Source organism: Falco cherrug, chromosome 10, assembly GCF_023634085.1.
Source record: "Falco cherrug isolate bFalChe1 chromosome 10, bFalChe1.pri, whole genome shotgun sequence".
NCBI classification, from domain to species: Eukaryota; Metazoa; Chordata; class Aves; order Falconiformes; family Falconidae; genus Falco; species Falco cherrug.
Genome location: NC_073706.1, coordinates 39777820 through 39793074, shown reverse-complemented (window position 1 = coordinate 39793074; position 15255 = coordinate 39777820).

The following is a 15255-nucleotide window of genomic DNA, read 5'->3' as shown; positions in this document are numbered from 1 at the left end:
GTTGTTCTTCCTGCTTTCTGGGCTGAGATGGGGAACCGCTGAATTTTGGAGTCGGCCGGTGACAAAATGTTCCAAACACACCCCATGCACAACTCCACCGGGGAAGGTGCCAGACAGGAGTTCTCCTGGTAGTTTTTACATTGCTCCGGTAGGCATCTGAAAGACACCACAAAAGTTGTTCTACCTGCTTTCTGGGCTGAGATGGGGAATCGCTGAATTTTGGAGTCGGCTGGTGACAAAATGTTCCAAACACACCCCATGCACAACTCCACCGGGGAAGGTGCCAGACAGGAGTTCTCTTGGTAGTTTTTACACTACCTTGGTAGGCATCTGAAAGACACGACAAAAGTTGTTCTACCTGCTTTCTGGGCTGAGATGGGGAAACGCTGAATTTTGGACTCGGCTGGTGACAAAATGTTCCAAACACACCCCATGCACAACTCCACCGGGGAAGGTGCCAGACAGGAGTTCTCCTGGTAGTTTTTACACTACCTTGGTAGGCATCTGAAAGACACGACAAAAGTTGTTCTACCTGCTTTCTGGGCTGAGATGGGGAACCGCTGAATTTTGGACTCGGCCGGTGACAAAATGTTCCAAACACACCCCATGCACAACTCCACCGGGGAAGGTGCCAGACAGGAGTTCTCCTGGTAGTTTTTACACTACCTTGGTAGGCATCTGAAAGACACGACAAAAGTTGTTCTACCTGCTTTCTGGGCTGAGATGGGGAATCGCTGAATTTTGGAGTCGGCCGGTGACAAAATGTTCCAAACACACCCCATGCACAACTCCACCGGGGAAGGTGCCAGACAGGAGTTCTCCTGGTAGTTTTTACACTACCTTGGTAGGCATCTGAAAGACACGACAAAAGTTGTTCTACCTGCTTTCTGGGCTGAGATGGGGAACCGCTGAATTTTGGAGTCGGCCGGTGACAAAATGTTCCAAACACACCCCATGCACAACTCCACCGGGGAAGGTGCCAGAAACGAGTTCTCTTGGTAGTTTTTACACTACCTTGGTAGGCAGCTGAAAGGCACCACAAAAGTTGTTCTACCTGCTTTCTGGGCTGAGATGGGGAAACGCTGAATTTTGGACTCGGCTGGTGACAAAATGTTCCAAAGACACCCCATGCACAACTCCACCGGGGAAGGTGCCAGACAGGAGTTCTCCTGGTAGTTTTTACACTACCTTGGTAGGCATCTGAAAGACACCACAAAAGTTGTTCTACCTGCTTTCTGGGCTGAGATGGGGAACCGCTGAATTTTGGAGTCGGCTGGTGGCAAAATGTTCCAAACACACCCCCTGCACAACTCCACCGGGGAAGGTGCCAGACAGGAGTTCTCCTGGTAGTTTTTACATTGCTCCGGTAGGCATCTGAAAGACACCACAAAAGTTGTTCTACCTGCTTTCTGGGCTGAGATGGGGAATCGCTGAATTTTGGACTCGGCCGGTGACAAAATGTTCCAAACACACCCCATGCACAACTCCACCGGGGAAGGTGCCAGACAGGAGTTCTCTTGGTAGATTTTACACTACCTTGGTAGGCATCTGAAAGGCACCACAAAAGTTGTTCTACCTGCTTTCTGGGCTGAGATGGGGAATCGCTGAATTTTGGACTCGGCCGGTGACAAAATGTTCCAAACACACCCCATGCACAACTCCACCGGGGAAGGTGCCAGACAGGAGTTCTCTTGGTAGTTTTTACACTACCTTGGTAGGCAGCTGAAAGGCATCACAAAAGTTGTTCTACCTGCTTTCTGGGCTGAGATGGGGAACCGCTGAATTTTGGACTCGGCTGGTGACAAAATGTTCCAAACACACCCCATGCACAACTAAACCACGGAAGGTGCCAGACAGGAGTTCTCCTGGTAGTTTTTACACTACCTTGGTAGGCATCTGAAAGACACCACAAAAGTTGTTCTACCTGCTTTCTGGGCTAGGATGGGGAATCGCTGAATTTTGGACTCGGCCGGTGACAAAATGTTCCAAACACACCCCATGCACAACTCCAGCGGGGAAGGTGCCAGACAGGAGTTCTCCTGGTAGTTTTTACACTACCTTGGTAGGCATCTGAAAGACACCACAAAAGTTGTTCTACCTGCTTTCTGGGCTGAGATGGGGAAACGCTGAATTTTGGAGTCGGCTGGTGACAAAATGTTCCAAACACACCCCATGCACAACTCCACCGGGGAAGGTGCCAGACAGGAGTTCTCCTGGTAGTTTTTACACTACCTTGGTAGGCAGCTGAAAGGCACCACAAAAGTTGTTCTTCCTGCTTTCTGGGCTGAGATGGGGAACCGCTGAATTTTGGAGTCGGCAGGTGACAAAATGTTCCAAACACACCCCATGCACAACTCCACCACGGAAGGTGCCAGACAGGAGTTCTCCTGGTAGTTTTTACACTACCTTGGTAGGCAGCTGAAAGGCACCACAAAAGTTGTTCTACCTGCTTTCTGGGCTGAGATGGGGAATCGCTGAATTTTGGACTCGGCCGGTGACAAAATGTTCCAAACACACCCCATGCACAACTCCACCGGGGAAGGTGCCAGACAGGAGTTCTCCTGGTAGTTTTTACACTACCTTGGTAGGCATCTGAAAGACATCACAAAAGTTGTTCTACCTGCTTTCTGGGCTGAGATGGGGAATCGCTGAATTTTGGAGTCGGCCGGTGACAAAATGTTCCAAACACACCCCATGCACAACTCCACCGGGGAAGGTGCCAGACAGGAGTTCTCCTGGTAGTTTTTACACTACCTTGGTAGGCATCTGAAAGACACCACAAAAGTTGTTCTACCTGCTTTGTGGGCTGAGATGGGGAATCGCTGAATTTTGGAGTCGGCCGGTGACAAAATGTTCCAAACACACCCCATGCACAACTCCAACGGGGAAGGTGCCAGGCAGGAGTTCTCCTGGTAGTTTTTACACTACCTTGGTAGGCATCTGAAAGACACCACAAAAGTTGTTCTACCTGCTTTGTGGGCTGAGATGGGGAACCGCTGAATTTTGGAGTCGGCCGTTGACAAAATGTTCCAAACACACCCCATGCACAACTCCACCGGGGAAGGTGCCAGACAGGAGTTCTCCTGGTAGTTTTTACACTACCTTGGTAGGCAGCTGAAAGGCACCACAAAAGTTGTTCTTCCTGCTTTCTGGGCTGAGATGGGGAACCGCTGAATTTTGGAGTCGGCCGTTGACAAAATGTTCCAAACACACCCCATGCACAACTCCACCACGGAAGGTGCCAGACAGGAGTTCTCCTGGTAGTTTTTACACTACCTTGGTAGGCAGCTGAAAGGCACCACAAAAGTTGTTCTACCTGCTTTCTGGGCTGAGATGGGGAATCGCTGAATTTTGGACTCGGCCGGTGACAAAATGTTCCAAACACACCCCATGCACAACTCCACCGGGGAAGGTGCCAGACAGGAGTTCTCCTGGTAGTTTTTACACTACCTTGGTAGGCATCTGAAAGACATCACAAAAGTTGTTCTACCTGCTTTCTGGGCTGAGATGGGGAATCGCTGAATTTTGGAGTCGGCCGGTGACAAAATGTTCCAAACACACCCCATGCACAACTCCACCGGGGAAGGTGCCAGACAGGAGTTCTCCTGGTAGTTTTTACACTACCTTGGTAGGCAGCTGAAAGGCACCACAAAAGTTGTTCTTCCTGCTTTCTGGGCTGAGATGGGGAATCGCTGAATTTTGGAGTCGGCCGGTGACAAAATGTTCCAAACACACCCCATGCACAACTCCACCGGGGAAGGTGCCAGACAGGAGTTCTCCTGGTAGTTTTTACACTACCTTGGTAGGCATCTGAAAGACACCACAAAAGTTGTTCTACCTGCTTTGTGGGCTGAGATGGGGAATCGCTGAATTTTGGAGTCGGCCGGTGACAAAATGTTCCAAACACACCCCATGCACAACTCCACCGGGGAAGGTGCCAGGCAGGAGTTCTCCTGGTAGTTTTTACACTACCTTGGTAGGCATCTGAAAGACACCACAAAAGTTGTTCTACCTGCTTTGTGGGCTGAGATGGGGAACCGCTGAATTTTGGAGTCGGCCGTTGACAAAATGTTCCAAACACACCCCATGCACAACTCCACCGGGGAAGGTGCCAGACAGGAGTTCTCCTGGTAGTTTTTACACTACCTTGGTAGGCATCTGAAAGACACCACAAAAGTTGTTCTACCTGCTTTCTGGGCTGAGATGGGGAACCGCTGAATTTTGGAGTCGGCCGTTGACAAAATGTTCCAAACACACCCCATGCACAACTCCACCGGGGAAGGTGCCAGACAGGAGTTCTCCTGGTAGTTTTTACACTACCTTGGTAGGCAGCTGAAAGACACCACAAAAGTTGTTCTACCTGCTTTGTGGGCTGAGATGGGGAACCGCTGAATTTTGGAGTCGGCTGGTGGCAAAATGTTCCAAACACACCCCCTGCACAACTCCACCGGGGAAGGTGCCAGACAGGAGTTCTCCTGGTAGTTTTTACATTGCTCCGGTAGGCATCTGAAAGACACCACAAAAGTTGTTCTACCTGCTTTCTGGGCTGAGATGGGGAAACGCTGAATTTTGGAGTCGGCCGTTGACAAAATGTTCCAAACACACCCCATGCACAACTCCACCGGGGAAGGTGCCAGACAGGAGTTCTCTTGGTAGATTTTACACTACCTTGGTAGGCATCTGAAAGACACCACAAAAGTTGTTCTACCTGCTTTCTGGGCTGAGATGGGGAATCGCTGAATTTTGGACTCGGCCGGTGACAAAATGTTCCAAACACACCCCATGCACAACTCCACCGGGGAAGGTGCCAGACAGGAGTTCTCTTGGTAGTTTTTACACTACCTTGGTAGGCAGCTGAAAGGCACCACAAAAGTTGTTCTACCTGCTTTCTGGGCTGAGATGGGGAACCGCTGAATTTTGGACTCGGCTGGTGACAAAATGTTCCAAACACACCCCATGCACAACTCCACCACGGAAGGTGCCAGACAGGAGTTCTCCTGGTAGTTTTTACACTACCTTGGTAGGCATCTGAAAGACATCACAAAAGTTGTTCTACCTGCTTTCTGGGCTGAGATGGGGAAACGCTGAATTTTGGAGTCGGCTGGTGACAAAATGTTCCAAACACACCCCATGCACAACTCCACCGGGGAAGGTGCCAGACAGGAGTTCTCCTGGTAGTTTTTACACTACCTTGGTAGGCAGCTGAAAGGCACCACAAAAGTTGTTCTACCTGCTTTGTGGGCTGAGATGGGGAACCGCTGAATTTTGGAGTCGGCAGGTGACAAAATGTTCCAAACACACCCCATGCACAACTCCACCACGGAAGGTGCCAGACAGGAGTTCTCCTGGTAGTTTTTACACTACCTTGGTAGGCAGCTGAAAGGCACCACAAAACTTGTTCTACCTGCTTTCTGGGCTGAGATGGGGAACCGCTGAATTTTGGACTCGGCCGGTGACAAAATGTTCCAAACACACCCCATGCACAACTCCACCGGGGAAGGTGCCAGACAGGAGTTCTCTTGGTAGTTTTTACACTACCTTGGTAGGCATTTGAAAGGCACCACAAAAGTTGTTCTACCTGCTTTCTGGGCTGAGATGGGGAACCGCTGAATTTTGGACTCGGCTGGTGACAAAATGTTCCAAACACACCCCATGCACAACTCCACCGGGGAAGGTGCCAGACAGGAGTTCTCCTGGTAGTTTTTACACTACCTTGGTAGGCAGCTGAAAGGCACCACAAAAGTTGTTCTTCCTGCTTTCTGGGCTGAGATGGGGAACCGCTGAATTTTGGAGTCGGCTGGTGACAAAATGTTCCAAACACACCCCATGCACAACTCCACCGGGGAAGGTGCCAGACAGGAGTTCTCTTGGTAGTTTTTACACTACCTTGGTAGGCATCTGAAAGACACCACAAAAGTTGTTCTACCTGCTTTGTGGGCTGAGATGGGGAACCGCTGAATTTTGGACTCGGCTGGTGACAAAATGTTCCAAACACACCCCATGCACAACTAAACCACGGAAGGTGCCAGACAGGAGTTCTCCTGGTAGTTTTTACATTGCTCCGGTAGGCATCTGAAAGACACCACAAAAGTTGTTCTACCTGCTTTCTGGGCTGAGATGGGGAATCGCTGAATTTTGGAGTCGGCCGGTGACAAAATGTTCCAAACACACCCCATGCACAACTCCACCGGGGAAGGTGCCAGACAGGAGTTCTCCTGGTAGTTTTTACACTACCTTGGTAGGCAGCTGAAAGGCACCACAAAAGTTGTTCTACCTGCTTTCTGGGCTGAGATGGGGAACCGCTGAATTTTGGAGTCGGCCGGTGACAAAATGTTCCAAACACACCCCATGCACAACTCCACCGGGGAAGGTGCCAGACAGGAGTTCTCTTGGTAGTTTTTACACTACCTTGGTAGGCAGCTGAAAGGCACCACAAAAGTTGTTCTACCTGCTTTCTGGGCTGAGATGGGGAAACGCTGAATTTTGGACTCGGCCGGTGACAAAATGTTCCAAACACAGCCCATGCACAACTCCACCGGGGAAGGTGCCAGACAGGAGTTCTCTTGGTAGTTTTTACACTACCTTGGTAGGCATTTGAAAGGCACCACAAAAGTTGTTCTACCTGCTTTGTGGGCTGAGATGGGGAATCGCTGAATTTTGGACTCGGCCGGTGACAAAATGTTCCAAACACACCCCATGCAAAACTCCACCGGGGAAGGTGCCAGACAGGAGTTCTCCTGGTAGTTTTTACATTGCTCCGGTAGGCATCTGAAAGACACCACAAAAGTTGTTCTACCTGCTTTCTGGGCTGAGATGGGGAATCGCTGAATTTTGGACTCGGCCGGTGACAAAATGTTCCAAACACACCCCCTGCAAAACTCCACCGGGGAAGGTGCCAGACAGGAGTTCTCCTGGTAGTTTTTACATTGCTCCGGTAGGCATCTGAAAGACACCACAAAAGTTGTTCTACCTGCTTTCTGGGCTGAGATGGGGAACCGCTGAATTTTGGAGTCGGCCGGTGACAAAATGTTCCAAACACACCCCCTGCACAACTCCACCGGGGAAGGTGCCAGACAGGAGTTCTCCTGGTAGTTTTTACACTACCTTGGTAGGCATCTGAAAGACACCACAAAAGTTGTTCTACCTGCTTTCTGGGCTGAGATGGGGAACCGCTGAATTTTGGAGTCGGCCGGTGACAAAATGTTCCAAACACACCCCATGCACAACTCCACCGGGGAAGGTGCCAGACAGGAGTTCTCCTGGTAGTTTTTACACTACCTTGGTAGGCATCTGAAAGACACGACAAAAGTTGTTCTACCTGCTTTCTGGGCTGAGATGGGGAATCGCTGAATTTTGGAGTCGGCCGGTGACAAAATGTTCCAAACACACCCCATGCACAACTCCACCGGGGAAGGTGCCAGACAGGAGTTCTCCTGGTAGTTTTTACACTACCTTGGTAGGCATCTGAAAGACATCACAAAAGTTGTTCTACCTGCTTTCTGGGCTGAGATGGGGAATCGCTGAATTTTGGAGTCGGCCGGTGACAAAATGTTCCAAACACACCCCATGCACAACTCCACCGGGGAAGGTGCCAGACAGGAGTTCTCCTGGTAGTTTTTACACTACCTTGGTAGGCAGCTGAAAGGCACCACAAAAGTTGTTCTTCCTGCTTTCTGGGCTGAGATGGGGAATCGCTGAATTTTGGAGTCGGCCGGTGACAAAATGTTCCAAACACACCCCATGCACAACTCCACCGGGGAAGGTGCCAGACAGGAGTTCTCCTGGTAGTTTTTACACTACCTTGGTAGGCATCTGAAAGACACCACAAAAGTTGTTCTACCTGCTTTGTGGGCTGAGATGGGGAATCGCTGAATTTTGGAGTCGGCCGGTGACAAAATGTTCCAAACACACCCCATGCACAACTCCACCGGGGAAGGTGCCAGGCAGGAGTTCTCCTGGTAGTTTTTACACTACCTTGGTAGGCATCTGAAAGACACCACAAAAGTTGTTCTACCTGCTTTGTGGGCTGAGATGGGGAACCGCTGAATTTTGGAGTCGGCCGTTGACAAAATGTTCCAAACACACCCCATGCACAACTCCACCGGGGAAGGTGCCAGACAGGAGTTCTCCTGGTAGTTTTTACACTACCTTGGTAGGCATCTGAAAGACACCACAAAAGTTGTTCTACCTGCTTTCTGGGCTGAGATGGGGAACCGCTGAATTTTGGAGTCGGCCGTTGACAAAATGTTCCAAACACACCCCATGCACAACTCCACCGGGGAAGGTGCCAGACAGGAGTTCTCCTGGTAGTTTTTACACTACCTTGGTAGGCAGCTGAAAGACACCACAAAAGTTGTTCTACCTGCTTTGTGGGCTGAGATGGGGAACCGCTGAATTTTGGAGTCGGCTGGTGGCAAAATGTTCCAAACACACCCCCTGCACAACTCCACCGGGGAAGGTGCCAGACAGGAGTTCTCCTGGTAGTTTTTACATTGCTCCGGTAGGCATCTGAAAGACACCACAAAAGTTGTTCTACCTGCTTTCTGGGCTGAGATGGGGAAACGCTGAATTTTGGAGTCGGCCGTTGACAAAATGTTCCAAACACACCCCATGCACAACTCCACCGGGGAAGGTGCCAGACAGGAGTTCTCTTGGTAGATTTTACACTACCTTGGTAGGCATCTGAAAGACACCACAAAAGTTGTTCTACCTGCTTTCTGGGCTGAGATGGGGAATCGCTGAATTTTGGACTCGGCCGGTGACAAAATGTTCCAAACACACCCCATGCACAACTCCACCGGGGAAGGTGCCAGACAGGAGTTCTCTTGGTAGTTTTTACACTACCTTGGTAGGCAGCTGAAAGGCACCACAAAAGTTGTTCTACCTGCTTTCTGGGCTGAGATGGGGAACCGCTGAATTTTGGACTCGGCTGGTGACAAAATGTTCCAAACACACCCCATGCACAACTCCACCACGGAAGGTGCCAGACAGGAGTTCTCCTGGTAGTTTTTACACTACCTTGGTAGGCATCTGAAAGACATCACAAAAGTTGTTCTACCTGCTTTCTGGGCTGAGATGGGGAAACGCTGAATTTTGGAGTCGGCTGGTGACAAAATGTTCCAAACACACCCCATGCACAACTCCACCGGGGAAGGTGCCAGACAGGAGTTCTCCTGGTAGTTTTTACACTACCTTGGTAGGCAGCTGAAAGGCACCACAAAAGTTGTTCTACCTGCTTTGTGGGCTGAGATGGGGAACCGCTGAATTTTGGAGTCGGCAGGTGACAAAATGTTCCAAACACACCCCATGCACAACTCCACCACGGAAGGTGCCAGACAGGAGTTCTCCTGGTAGTTTTTACACTACCTTGGTAGGCAGCTGAAAGGCACCACAAAACTTGTTCTACCTGCTTTCTGGGCTGAGATGGGGAACCGCTGAATTTTGGACTCGGCCGGTGACAAAATGTTCCAAACACACCCCATGCACAACTCCACCGGGGAAGGTGCCAGACAGGAGTTCTCTTGGTAGTTTTTACACTACCTTGGTAGGCATTTGAAAGGCACCACAAAAGTTGTTCTACCTGCTTTCTGGGCTGAGATGGGGAACCGCTGAATTTTGGACTCGGCTGGTGACAAAATGTTCCAAACACACCCCATGCACAACTCCACCGGGGAAGGTGCCAGACAGGAGTTCTCCTGGTAGTTTTTACACTACCTTGGTAGGCAGCTGAAAGGCACCACAAAAGTTGTTCTTCCTGCTTTCTGGGCTGAGATGGGGAACCGCTGAATTTTGGAGTCGGCTGGTGACAAAATGTTCCAAACACACCCCATGCACAACTCCACCGGGGAAGGTGCCAGACAGGAGTTCTCTTGGTAGTTTTTACACTACCTTGGTAGGCATCTGAAAGACACCACAAAAGTTGTTCTACCTGCTTTGTGGGCTGAGATGGGGAACCGCTGAATTTTGGACTCGGCTGGTGACAAAATGTTCCAAACACACCCCATGCACAACTAAACCACGGAAGGTGCCAGACAGGAGTTCTCCTGGTAGTTTTTACATTGCTCCGGTAGGCATCTGAAAGACACCACAAAAGTTGTTCTACCTGCTTTCTGGGCTGAGATGGGGAATCGCTGAATTTTGGAGTCGGCCGGTGACAAAATGTTCCAAACACACCCCATGCACAACTCCACCGGGGAAGGTGCCAGACAGGAGTTCTCCTGGTAGTTTTTACACTACCTTGGTAGGCAGCTGAAAGGCACCACAAAAGTTGTTCTACCTGCTTTCTGGGCTGAGATGGGGAACCGCTGAATTTTGGAGTCGGCCGGTGACAAAATGTTCCAAACACACCCCATGCACAACTCCACCGGGGAAGGTGCCAGACAGGAGTTCTCTTGGTAGTTTTTACACTACCTTGGTAGGCAGCTGAAAGGCACCACAAAAGTTGTTCTACCTGCTTTCTGGGCTGAGATGGGGAAACGCTGAATTTTGGACTCGGCCGGTGACAAAATGTTCCAAACACAGCCCATGCACAACTCCACCGGGGAAGGTGCCAGACAGGAGTTCTCTTGGTAGTTTTTACACTACCTTGGTAGGCATTTGAAAGGCACCACAAAAGTTGTTCTACCTGCTTTGTGGGCTGAGATGGGGAATCGCTGAATTTTGGACTCGGCCGGTGACAAAATGTTCCAAACACACCCCATGCAAAACTCCACCGGGGAAGGTGCCAGACAGGAGTTCTCCTGGTAGTTTTTACATTGCTCCGGTAGGCATCTGAAAGACACCACAAAAGTTGTTCTACCTGCTTTCTGGGCTGAGATGGGGAATCGCTGAATTTTGGACTCGGCCGGTGACAAAATGTTCCAAACACACCCCCTGCAAAACTCCACCGGGGAAGGTGCCAGACAGGAGTTCTCCTGGTAGTTTTTACATTGCTCCGGTAGGCATCTGAAAGACACCACAAAAGTTGTTCTACCTGCTTTCTGGGCTGAGATGGGGAACCGCTGAATTTTGGAGTCGGCCGGTGACAAAATGTTCCAAACACACCCCCTGCACAACTCCACCGGGGAAGGTGCCAGACAGGAGTTCTCCTGGTAGTTTTTACACTACCTTGGTAGGCATCTGAAAGACACCACAAAAGTTGTTCTACCTGCTTTCTGGGCTGAGATGGGGAACCGCTGAATTTTGGAGTCGGCCGGTGACAAAATGTTCCAAACACACCCCATGCACAACTCCACCGGGGAAGGTGCCAGACAGGAGTTCTCCTGGTAGTTTTTACACTACCTTGGTAGGCATCTGAAAGACACGACAAAAGTTGTTCTACCTGCTTTCTGGGCTGAGATGGGGAATCGCTGAATTTTGGAGTCGGCCGGTGACAAAATGTTCCAAACACACCCCATGCACAACTCCACCGGGGAAGGTGCCAGACAGGAGTTCTCTTGGTAGTTTTTACACTACCTTGGTAGGCAGCTGAAAGGCACCACAAAAGTTGTTCTACCTGCTTTCTGGGCTGAGATGGGGAAACGCTGAATTTTGGAGTCGGCCGGTGACAAAATGTTCCAAACACACCCCATGCACAACTCCACCGGGGAAGGTGCCAGACAGGAGTTCTCCTGGTAGTTTTTACACTACCTTGGTAGGCATCTGAAAGACACGACAAAAGTTGTTCTACCTGCTTTCTGGGCTGAGATGGGGAAACGCTGAATTTTGGAGTCGGCTGGTGACAAAATGTTCCAAACACACCCCATGCACAACTCCACCGGGGAAGGTGCCAGACAGGAGTTCTCCTGGTAGTTTTTACACTACCTTGGTAGGCATCTGAAAGACACGACAAAAGTTGTTCTACCTGCTTTCTGGGCTGAGATGGGGAACGGCTGAATTTTGGACTCGGCCGGTGACAAAATGTTCCAAACACACCCCATGCACAACTCCACCGGGGAAGGTGCCAGACAGGAGTTCTCCTGGTAGTTTTTACACTACCTTGGTAGGCATCTGAAAGACACGACAAAAGTTGTTCTACCTGCTTTCTGGGCTGAGATGGGGAATCGCTGAATTTTGGAGTCGGCCGGTGACAAAATGTTCCAAACACACCCCATGCACAACTCCACCGGGGAAGGTGCCAGACAGGAGTTCTCCTGGTAGTTTTTACACTACCTTGGTAGGCATCTGAAAGACACGACAAAAGTTGTTCTACCTGCTTTCTGGGCTGAGATGGGGAACCGCTGAATTTTGGACTCGGCCGGTGACAAAATGTTCCAAACACACCCCATGCACAACTCCACCGGGGAAGGTGCCAGAAACGAGTTCTCTTGGTAGATTTTACACTACCTTGGTAGGCAGCTGAAAGACACCACAAAAGTTGTTCTACCTGCTTTCTGGGCTGAGATGGGGAAACGCTGAATTTTGGACTCGGCCGGTGACAAAATGTTCCAAAGACACCCCATGCACAACTCCACCGGGGAAGGTGCCAGACAGGAGTTCTCCTGGTAGTTTTTACACTACCTTGGTAGGCATCTGAAAGACACCACAAAAGTTGTTCTACCTGCTTTCTGGGCTGAGATGGGGAACCGCTGAATTTTGGAGTCGGCTGGTGGCAAAATGTTCCAAACACACCCCCTGCACAACTCCACCGGGGAAGGTGCCAGACAGGAGTTCTCCTGGTAGTTTTTACATTGCTCCGGTAGGCATCTGAAAGACACCACAAAAGTTGTTCTACCTGCTTTCTGGGCTGAGATGGGGAATCGCTGAATTTTGGACTCGGCCGGTGACAAAATGTTCCAAACACACCTTTGCACAACTCCACCGGGGAAGGTGCCAGACAGGAGTTCTCTTGGTAGTTTTTACACTACCTTGGTAGGCAGCTGAAAGGCACCACAAAAGTTGTTCTACCTGCTTTCTGGGCTGAGATGGGGAACCGCTGAATTTTGGACTCGGCCGGTGACAAAATGTTCCAAACACACCCCATGCACAACTCCACCGGGGAAGGTGCCAGACAGGACTTCTCTTGGTAGTTTTTACACTACCTTGGTAGGCATCTGAAAGACACCACAAAAGATGTTCTACCTGCTTTGTGGGCTGAGATGGGGAACCGCTGAATTTTGGAGTCGGCTGGTGACAAAATGTTCCAAACACACCCCATGCACAACTCCACCGGGGAAGGTGCCAGACAGGAGTTCTCCTGGTAGTTTTTACATTGCTCTGGTAGGCATCTGAAAGATACCACAAAAGATGTTCTACCTGCTTTCTGGGCTGAGATGGGGAACCGCTGAATTTTGGAGTCGGCCGTTGACAAAATGTTCGAAACACACCCCCTGCACAACTCCACCGGGGAAGGTGCCAGACAGTTCTCCTGGTAGTTCTTACATTGCTCCGGTAGGCATCTGAAAGACACCACAAAAGTTGTTCTACCTGCTTTCTGGGCTGAGATGGGGAACCGCTGAATTTTGGACTCGGCCGTTGACAAAATGTTCCAAACACACCCCATGCACAACTCCACCGGGGAAGGTGCCAGACAGGAGTTCTCTTGGTAGTTTTTACACTACCTTGGTAGGCAGCTGAAAGGCACCACAAAAGTTGTTCTACCTGCTTTCTGGGCTGAGATGGGGAAACGCTGAATTTTGGAGTCGGCTGGTGACAAAATGTTCCAAACACACCTTTGCACAACTCCACCGGGGAAGGTGCCAGACAGGAGTTCTCCTGGTAGTTTTTACACTACCTTGGTAGGCATCTGAAAGACACCACAGAAGTTGTTCTACCTGCTTTCTGGGCTGAGATGGGGAACAGCTGAATTTTGGAGTCGGCCGTTGACAAAATGTTCCAAACACACCCCATGCACAACTCCACCAGGGAAGGTGCCAGACAGGAGTTCTCTTGGTAGTTTTTACACTACCTTGGTAGGCAGCTGAAAGGCACCACAAAAGTTGTTCTACCTGCTTTCTGGGCTGAGATGGGGAACCGCTGAATTTTGGACTCGGCTGGTGACAAAATGTTCCAAACACACCCCATGCACAACTCCACCGGGGAAGGTGCCAGACAGGAGTTCTCCTGGTAGTTTTTACACTACCTTGGTAGGCATCTGAAAGACACCACAAAAGTTGTTCTACCTGCTTTCTGGGCTGAGATGGGGAATCGCTGAATTTTGGACTCGGCCGGTGACAAAATGTTCCAAACACACCCCATGCACAACTCCACCGGGGAAGGTGCCAGACAGGAGTTCTCTTAGTAGTTTTTACACTACCTTGGTAGGCATCTGAAAGACACCACCAAAGTTGTTCTACCTGCTTTCTGGGCTGAGATGGGGAAACGCTGAATTTTGGAGTCGGCTGGTGACAAAATGTTCCAAACACACCCCATGCACAACTCCACCGGGGAAGGTGCCAGACAGGAGTTCTCTTGGTAGTTTTTACACTACCTTGGTAGGCATCTGAAAGACACCACAGAAGTTGTTCTACCTGCTTTCTGGGCTGAGATGGGGAACCGCTGAATTTTGGAGTCGGCCGGTGACAAAATGTTCCAAACACACCCCATGCACAACTCCACCGGGGAAGGTGCCAGACAGGAGTTCTCTTGGTAGTTTTTACACTACCTTGGTAGGCATCTGAAAGGCACCACAAAAGTTGTTCTTCCTGCTTTCTGGGCTGAGATGGGGAACCGCTGAATTTTGGAGTCGGCCGGTGACAAAATGTTCCAAACACACCCCATGCACAACTCCACCGGGGAAGGTGCCAGACACGAGTTCTCTTGTTAGTTTTTACACTACCTTGGTAGGCATTTGAAAGGCACCACAAAAGTTGTTCTTCCTGCTTTCTGGGCTGAGATGGGGAACCGCTGAATTTTGGAGTCGGCCGTTGACAAAATGTTCCAAACACACCCCATGCACAACTCCACCGGGGAAGGTGCCAGACAGGAGTTCTCCTGGTAGTTTTTACACTACCTTGGTAGGCAGCTGAAAGGCACCACAAAAGTTGTTCTTCCTGCTTTCTGGGCTGAGATGGGGAACCGCTGAATTTTGGAGTCGGCCGGTGACAAAATGTTCCAAACACACCCCATGCACAACTCCACCGGGGAAGGTGCCAGACAGGAGTTCTCCTGGTAGTTTTTACATTGCTCCGGTAGGCATCTGAAAGACACCACAAAAGTTGTTCTACCTGCTTTCTGGGCTGAGATGGGGAATCGCTGAATTTTGGAGTCGGCTGGTGACAAAATGTTCCAAACACACCCCATGCACAACTCCACCGGGGAAGGTGCCAGACAGGAGTT